Below are 8,567 nucleotides of genomic sequence, written 5' to 3'. Positions count from 1 at the left end.
GTCTGCTGGCAGATAAAATGGCTCAGGAAATGAGGTTGTTTCAGAGGCAGGATCCCAGTCTTTTTTTTAAAAAAAGGTGGGGGGCCTTGCTCAAATGCTAGGAGGAACAGTGAGATTAGGTAATTTATCAAGATACAGGGGAAAATATTAAGCGAGAAATCAGTTTCAGTTATATAAGTAAGCCTAATTACTAGAAATACGCTGTAATGTTAGAGTTGAGTATCAAAGGCTGCTTAATGTTAAGTCACAAAATGTTAGGCTAGAAATCAGTTAATGTTTTCATTATATAGAACGAATGCTTCTGAATCAGGAGCATAGCCAAGGCTCAAGTTAGAGTTAATTCTTCCGGTAACAGAAATAGATTTTGACAAAAGCCACAAAATAAGCCATAAGTGAAAAATTAGTTAAAAAAAATTTTTTTTACTCCTTGATATTATTCATCTAGTTTTAGTCATGGTTTTGACTGATTTAAACACATTATAAAATATATATAACTTTGTATAGTCTTGAAGAGAGCTTCAAAATAACCAAATTTAACTTTCTGTCCATTTAATTCTATGAAATTAGCCGAAATATATCCTTTGCTATGAACATGTGAACACTGATTAAATCCACAGTTAAACAGATGAACCGAAGAATAAAAGTTAAAAGAAACTAAATTAAATCTGATAGTAGCAGTGAACATATTTCCTTTTCATGGGAGGAAAGCTAGATTCATAACTTGCACATAAGCTCAACTTTTCTTAAGCAACATGCTCAAAGCTCTGCATGAATCTATCCAGAAGATAAGCTGCATAACTTCAAATATGAAGTGGAGTATCTACTGTCTGAACTTTCTCTGCATGAAGGCACACATTCACAAAATTATACTTGGTTACATCTTAAATTTTCATTAAAGAGTTGAGTGATTCTGACTAAATAGAGTAAGAGAATTGTGGTTGAATGGCACTGACAGTGCACAATATCCCTATTAAAAATAGCAATAAGAATATGGGACTACCAGCCTTGCAGATCCTCCATCTCCAAGTCCTCCTTCGGTCACTGTTCCAGTGACCCAAGAAGCAATGGCAGAATCATTCAAGATGGTGGCAAAGGATAGGTAATACACAGATATTGCTGCTAGGCCCTTGGTTAAATTAGGAATAAAGAAGAGATATACTCCTTCAGACTTTCTCTGTTTATGAGTTTCATATTTTTTGCATCATTATAATTTTAAAAATCAAAGTTTGGTCTATACAATGTAGCAGATCATAGAACAGAGACTTGGTTTCCTCATCTCTAATATATGCATCAAACTAACTTTACAATGTTAAAATGACATGACATAACATTATAAAGTGTACATCATGTAAGAAGTGTCCAGCACATTACAGTCATTGCTATTGTTGTTAATAATATTTCATAATTTACAAAATAGGAAATACCTATGTTTGCAAAAATTCTAAGATTCCCCTTGTTTTTAATATTTCTTAAGGTTTATTTCTTTGGAAAAAATAAAACATCCTTAGAATGAGGGCACAGAAGCTTAGTTATTTATTCATATATTCTTTTAACCACTATTTATTGGGCATCTACTATGTGCTAGACATTGCTAACACTGATGAAGAAATACTGAACCAATCACACAAAACAAGTAAAATTTAAACTGCCAAAAGTACCACAAGGAAGAGGAACATAAATGCAAAACTATATATGACAGGGCAACTGATGTAGAAAACAAGGCCAAGAAAGGTATCCTTAGGGAAGTGATGATTGAAATAGAGAAGCAAGGGTTCGGTGGAAAGAGAGAGAAATAGTGGTATAAAAGAGATACAGGATGTGAACACATTTTCCTTAACCCTGAAAGCTGTAGAGCTATAGTCTAAAATCTATTTCAGCAGTGAGACTTAGAATATTTCACATGTGTGACATTATTATTGTACAGCTAAAATAGCTGTAATCTTATCCAGAGAAAGGTGCTTACTATATGCCAAAACCAAAAATACCACGAGAGTCAACAAAACTAAACAGAAATTGGTCAATTTGTGTTGTGCATACCATTTACGTTATAACTAACTACCAGTAAGGTCCAGCCTAGGGTCGTTACTATCCAGTTAAATTTTCATGTATTCCCTCCCCCATCAACAGCAAATTCTTGCACAAGCAATGGGAACTCATTAAAAATTTGGTCAGAAAACATAGTTAAGGTGCAAATCTTTTGATGGACAATGTAATATTTTTCAAAACTGAATATCTGAACCTTAGTTTACTACCAGCTGACGGAAGTACTTATTTATAAAACAGAAGAAAGACACAGCCTTCAGTTTTTACTCTAAAATATTGTAGGTGAGTGGCTTTCAAATTCTAGAGTGCATAAGAATCACATAGAGAACCCCACCCCAGAACTTCTGAATCAGTCTGTGGTGGGGCTACAGATACAGCATTTTAACAAATTTATAGTTGCTGCTATTGCTGCTTAGGGGATCACATTTTGAAAACCACTACCCTAGGTTAAGAATTGTTACTAGATAATAAAGTGTTGCTTTATAAAAGTCCTTTGGACTGTATTTAGTATAAAAGCACAGTTTAAAAATTCAAAAATTGTAATCAAGTTTAATTAATATTTTAGAAGACTTAATGCAGTGTAAATGATGCAAAACCAAAAGCTGTGCTTTAAGTTATTCTAGGTATAGGGCCAGGAATTTGGCAAATAAATTCATTAGTTAATGATCTAAGCAGAAATCTTTTAACAATTTGTAATATATCAAACACCTCAGTAAACATTTCCAACAAACACCTTTTAAAAAAACGTAGCCTGCATGGAAACAACTTAAAATACAATATGGTTGTTTTTTTTTTTTTTTTTTTTTTTTTTTTGAGACGGAGTCTCGCTCTATCGCCCAGGCTGGAGTGCAGTGGCAGGATCTCAGCTCACTACAAGCTCTGCCTCCCGGGTTCCCGCCATTCTCCTGCCTCCGCCTCCCAAGTAGCTGGGACTACAGGCGCCCGCCACCTCGCCCGGCTAGTTTTTTGTATTTTTAGTAGAGACGGGGTTTCACGGTGTTAGCCAGGATGGTCTCGATCTCCTGACCTCGTGATCCACCCGTCTCGGCCTCCCAAAGTGCTGGGATTACAGGCTTGAGCCACCGCGCCCGGCCAATATGGTTGTTTTAAAGTAGACTGATAACAATATCTTGACAATGTATTGCAGTTTAGAATAGCCAGCTTCACATTTTAATATGCAGTTTAAGCTTCATAGTAAAACATGTTTCTTTTGTTATAGTGTTTTCTTCTCAATCTCCCCATCTTTTTTCACTGCTTCTCCCACCCCAGACTTCATGTTTTATTGTTAACTGACACTCTTGCACAGAGAAGATAATATTGCTGATAGAAGCGTATGTACTCACTATAAAGCAAACAGATTTTGTCACTGTCCAATAGGGAAATCATGCAGAAGCTGTCAGTCATACAGTGGATGAAATCACATTATTGAAATGATACACCTGTGACATACAGTCCAAAACCAAACTCAAAAGGTACCAATTAACAGATAGGCTAGTTTGTACCCTAACTACACGGGGAATCATTTCATTCTTGCATGAATATAAAATTGGTGATTAAACAGGCTTTCAGTTTTGTAGTAACTCTTTATCTATTCACTGTCAACAAAATACATATATGAAAATATTTTAATTCAACTAATCTGAAAGTAATTCCATTTGGTTATTTATTGAAAGTCATGTCTAATATTTGCGCAATTTCCTTACTGTCACCACAACATACTTCTGGGGTGTCATATTGAATAGACAGACTCAAAATCAATTCAGATGTTTCCCTTTTATTCGTGAAATGAAGAAATGCATTTTAAACAGTTTGTCTAAAATCAACCTATATATACAAAGAAAAAAACAACTACATTTAGAATAGAGAAAGGTCATGGTGATATTGTTAATACAATTTATTTATCAGAAGATAGTTAAATTAGCCATAAAATTGTTGCTAAAATACTAAAACGTTCACCACAAGCTCTGTATCATACCTATATATTTATGGCAAATAATATAGGGATAGATTAACTATTATGTGGCTGCATACAATAATGTTAAATAAAATCTAATCTAATAGATTCGATAAATCTAAGAAGTTTAAAATAAAATATTATATAAAATATTTAATAGATTACACATTTTATATGAAGAATAAAATGTTAAGTATTCAAAAGATGCTATTAATATTGTTATTCTTTTACACATCATCACACCTCTTTACAACAAACCTTAAAAGATTTGCTTAAGGAAATACTGAAAACACCTCACCATAAAGAGGTTACACGTACGCCACTTTTACTCAACACATTAGTGAGGTGGATATATTTAAATATTTAAAGTACATATTCTCTACAAGAATTCTATTGTACTATTATAGTAATACAAGTACATATTGTCTATTAAAAGGCAATATAAGCCAGGCACAGTAGCTCATGCCTGTTATCCCAGCACTTTGGGAGGCCGAGGAGGGTGGATCACCTGAGGTCAGGAGCTCGAGACCAGCCTGGCCAACATGGTGAAACCCCATCTCTACTAAAGTAAATACAAAAATTATCCTGGTGTGGTGGCATGCACCTGTAATCCCAGCTACTCAGGGAGCTGAGGGAAGAGAATCTCCTGAACCCGGGAGGCGGAGGTTGCAGTGAGCCAAGATTGCACCATTGCACTCCAGCCTGGGCGACAAGAGCGAAACTCCATCTCAAAAAACAAACAAAATATAAAGTTAAAGATTTGTCTTCTTAAATGTGTAAATATTAACAATGAATTTCAAGAATAGAATGTGGGCAGGGCGCAGTGGCTCACAACTGTAATCCCAGCACTTTGGGAGGCCGAGGCAGGTGGATCACGAGGTCAGGAGTTTGAGACCAGCCTGGCCAACATGGTGAAACCCCATCTCTACTGAAAATTCAAAATTTAGCTGGGCAGGGTGGCATGCGCCTGTAGTCCCAACTACTCAGGAGGCTGAGGCAGGAGAATCGCTTGAACCCAAGAAGCTGAGGTTGCAGTGAGCCGAGATAGCACCACTGAACTCCAGCCTAGGTGACAGAGCAAAAATCCATCTCAGAAAAAAAAAAAAAAGGATAGAATGTGTAGAAGGATGTACATCCAAAACAGACTCAACCTGCACTCTGCAAAATATCCAGCAATATCTTAATTTATGTCAAAACAAACTTATCTTCCCTTATGTGTTCTTTTCTATTATTCCAGGAGACTTGCATCTTGTACCTTATATTTTTCTTATCCACAATGTACTAATCCTACTTATCCTTTAAGATCAAGACCAAGCAAGTCTTACCTACCCCCAAAGCATTCTCAAACAAAATCCAGTATGCAATGTTATTGTCATGCTCTGAACTCCTGCGATACTCATTAGACATGTAATCTCTTATTGTTATGGGTTGTTAACTCTACACTCAAGCATGAGCATCAGATTCCTCCCACATGGCAAGTAAGTTCCTGAAGGACAAGGAACAAGGAATCTCTCACTCCTTCCCAGTGCCTAGACATTAGTGCCTTGCACACGTTAGGCCCTTTATTATGAGCATTATGATGAGTAATAAAATGCAATAAAGGTTTGAATAACTATTATTGTAAAAATATAACAAATTTTTCATTTTCTACTTTGTTTTATCTAAATTAACATTCTGTGGTATAAATAATGTATCTTTAAAATCATAAGCAGTTGCTGATTCTCTTGACTGTCAAAAAACAAAATACTCATAAATCAGACTTTTAATGATTGCAGTAATACAGTTCATCAATTACATTTTTTAATTTCCTATTATATCTATGTTCCCATAGTTTGGGATAGTTGAGATAATAACCCTCAGAGTGGGGTTCTCCATCTGAGTTCTAACCTAATATTTAAAGTTGCACATGCTTCCGTGTTGAAAATGTATTTCAAAGTAATATAAATCTAACAAAATCAAAATATCAAATCCTTAACTCTACTTTTTTTTTTCTTCAAAGAACAGGACTGTTAAGGAAATCAATAAAACAATACAAACAACAGTTGGTTTGTTTTGATCAAAATAATTAATTAATTTAAATGAAGACAAATCACTCTGACAATAGGTCAACCAACTTCTCTTTTTTCTCTGTGAAACTATTGAAAGGGTGGTTACAACATGAAACTTTAATATTTGGAAAACATTGTGTTGACAGGCTTTTAGAGACATCTCAGTTTGCAATATTAAGGACACTGTCCTATTACTAAACCCACTCACAGTTCTATGAAAGTACAGGTGGCTACTTTTAAGAGAAAACATTCATTTTATAAGCATCGTGACAGGCACTGTCCCAAGTCATCTCTAAGTTTCAAGTTACGTATCTGGAACATGTACCTGTTATAATGTTATAAAGCAAACAGAAAGAGAAACCAAAACAAATTATGTTATAGCCTAGATTAACAGTATTTTAGGTCTCCCCTTAATAACCAGTTTTGAAGGAACCAGTGATAACTGACCCCCACCTAGGTGTCGTCTTCTCCGTTCTCCCTAAGGCTTTTAATAAAACCAGCTTTACATTAAACGTGTACACATTATTTTTAATAGTCCTTGAGGGGCAGAGAAGGGAGGATGTGTGTTACATTTCAATAGGAAGGTATTCAACTGTAGAGATTTCAGAAATAAAAACTGTTGAAACCAAGTAGGTATTTCCTGACTTGTAAGTCCTACTGACTGCCTGAAAAGGTAAGAGGGGTGGAGAAGAGGACATAAAAACATTAAAGGGCAAGTAATCTGTAACTTCTAAGAAGTATTTTTTTCTACCTGTAAAAATATGAGTGATTTTTTTTTTTTTTTACTTCATTTCATATTCCAGGTCCCACGAGAGGAAAGGAAGGCATAATTGCTTCTAATTCTGAGGCAGAGAGAGGAAAGAGAGAGAAAGAAAGCAGTTCAGGATACACTAAAGGAAACCCCAAGAAATTTCACAACTCTTTGCCATAAATAGCCTTTCTTCTCACCCTGGATACCTCCTCCTTTACATCAGCAAGGCTCAGCCTCCACGCACGCAGAAGCACCATTCACAAATCCCTCCGTCACCCTTACCCCTTGCTGGCACCGTGTGTACGAGTCCCTGGGACACAAGCCAAAAGTCGAAGGGGCCAGGGGGCCACATGAGGTTTCAGCTTACGGCTTTCTGCTCAGGTGAACCAACCCATTGGTTAGTCCGGAGCGCAAACACACACACACACACACACGCACGCACACACACAACCTGGGGCCCTTGACGCGCCACCACAAAGCAATTGGTTCAATCTAAGTCGATGCTGTTACTGCTGCCTCTGAGCAGGGTCTTGCTTTCAATCCAGGAAACCCGCGCCAGAGGACAAGCAGGCGGAGGCAAGAGGCGGTCCCGGCCCGGCACTGCGGTTCCTCCGGGAGCCCTGGGCTCCCCGCCCCCTCCTCCCTTCCCCCTCTTCGCCGCCGTCCCCACCTCAGCACCCGCAACCCAGGGCGCCAGCACTGACCGGTCGCCTCTACCTGCGGGACGCGAGTGGCGAGGGAGGGGAGCGACCCGAAGCCTGCGCCAACTCTTGCCTCCTTGGCCAGCGCTCCGCATCGTCCTGGAGCGGCCGCCGCGGCCGCAGGCAGCAAACCACGCAGGAGCGCGGAAGAAATGGCCACGCAGCGCACTGGGAGCCGCGGGCCGGTGGGGAGCGAGCCCGCCCGCCTCCTTCCCACCCCGCCCGCAAGGCCAGGTCTCTGCGCCGAGCACGCCGGGCCCGCGGCCGGCGCTCCGGGCCTGGGCGCGCGCTGCTCCCGGACGGCCCCTACACGGCGCGGTCACCTGCCGAGCGGTCATCCCCGCGTCCGCCTGCGGCCGGCCCCACACAGCGGCGACGCGACGCGCGCGACCCGCTGAGCGCTGAGGCACCAGGGGCGTTACTACCTTGAGGGCTCCGTGCGCTTGTTAAGGCTCCTTCCGGGCACTCAGGGATTTATGTCTTCGGGGCACAGGGGTGTCCTTCCTGGTCCCCCTCCTCTGCCCTCCCTCCCCTTCTCGGCTGTTGGGCTCCTTCTCTCCACTCCCAGTTGCACAGAGTCGAGCTGCGTTATTTAATAATCCTCCTGCTCCTCCTGCCTGCGCCAGCAGAGCTGCTCTGCCCGAGCCACCGCTTCCCAGTCAGTCATGTTGAGAGAGAGAGAGAGAGAGAAAGAGAGAGGGGAGAGAGAGAGAGAGAAAGAGAGAGAGAGAGGCGGATTGGCAGTAGGTCGGCGACTATTTGTGGTGAGGAAGAGAGGAGCAGAGCAAGAGGAGGGCAGGGGAGGGACGTGGGGAGGCGCTTCCAAGTGTGTGAGTGCGCGGAGTGTGACTGTGTGGGGTGCGAGAGAGCCACCTCCCCGGCAGGCCGCGCTCCCGGGCTGTGAGGAGGGCGGGCCCCAGCGCGGCCTTTATACAAGCGGGAGTGGGGTGGGCTGGGCGGGGCGGCTTGGAGGGCGGCGCCCGGCCCACTGCGTCCGCCGGCTTCCACGCACGCATCCTCTGGCATCGACGCGCGCACACCCACTGCTGGCCCGCTGCTGAGTTTTCATT

General features: G+C 41.0%; 1 protein-coding gene across 1 annotated transcript in view; it reads right to left on the bottom strand.

Moving 5' to 3' along the window:
* Positions 1–8,326, bottom strand: part of CCSER1 (coiled-coil serine rich protein 1) — a 1,475,466-nt gene extending 1,467,140 nt beyond the window's left edge. Inside the window, exon 1 of the mRNA XM_026448057.1 lies at positions 7,923–8,326. The gene's annotated coding sequence lies outside the window, so the exon portion shown is untranslated. The remainder of the gene's footprint in view (positions 1–7,922) is intronic.
* Between the last annotated feature and the right edge of the window lie 241 nt (positions 8,327–8,567).

The sequence above is a fragment of the Piliocolobus tephrosceles genome, chromosome 3 (genome assembly GCF_002776525.5).
Source record: "Piliocolobus tephrosceles isolate RC106 chromosome 3, ASM277652v3, whole genome shotgun sequence".
Classification (NCBI taxonomy): domain Eukaryota; kingdom Metazoa; phylum Chordata; class Mammalia; order Primates; family Cercopithecidae; genus Piliocolobus; species Piliocolobus tephrosceles.
This window is presented reverse-complemented; position numbering and strand designations above follow the sequence as displayed.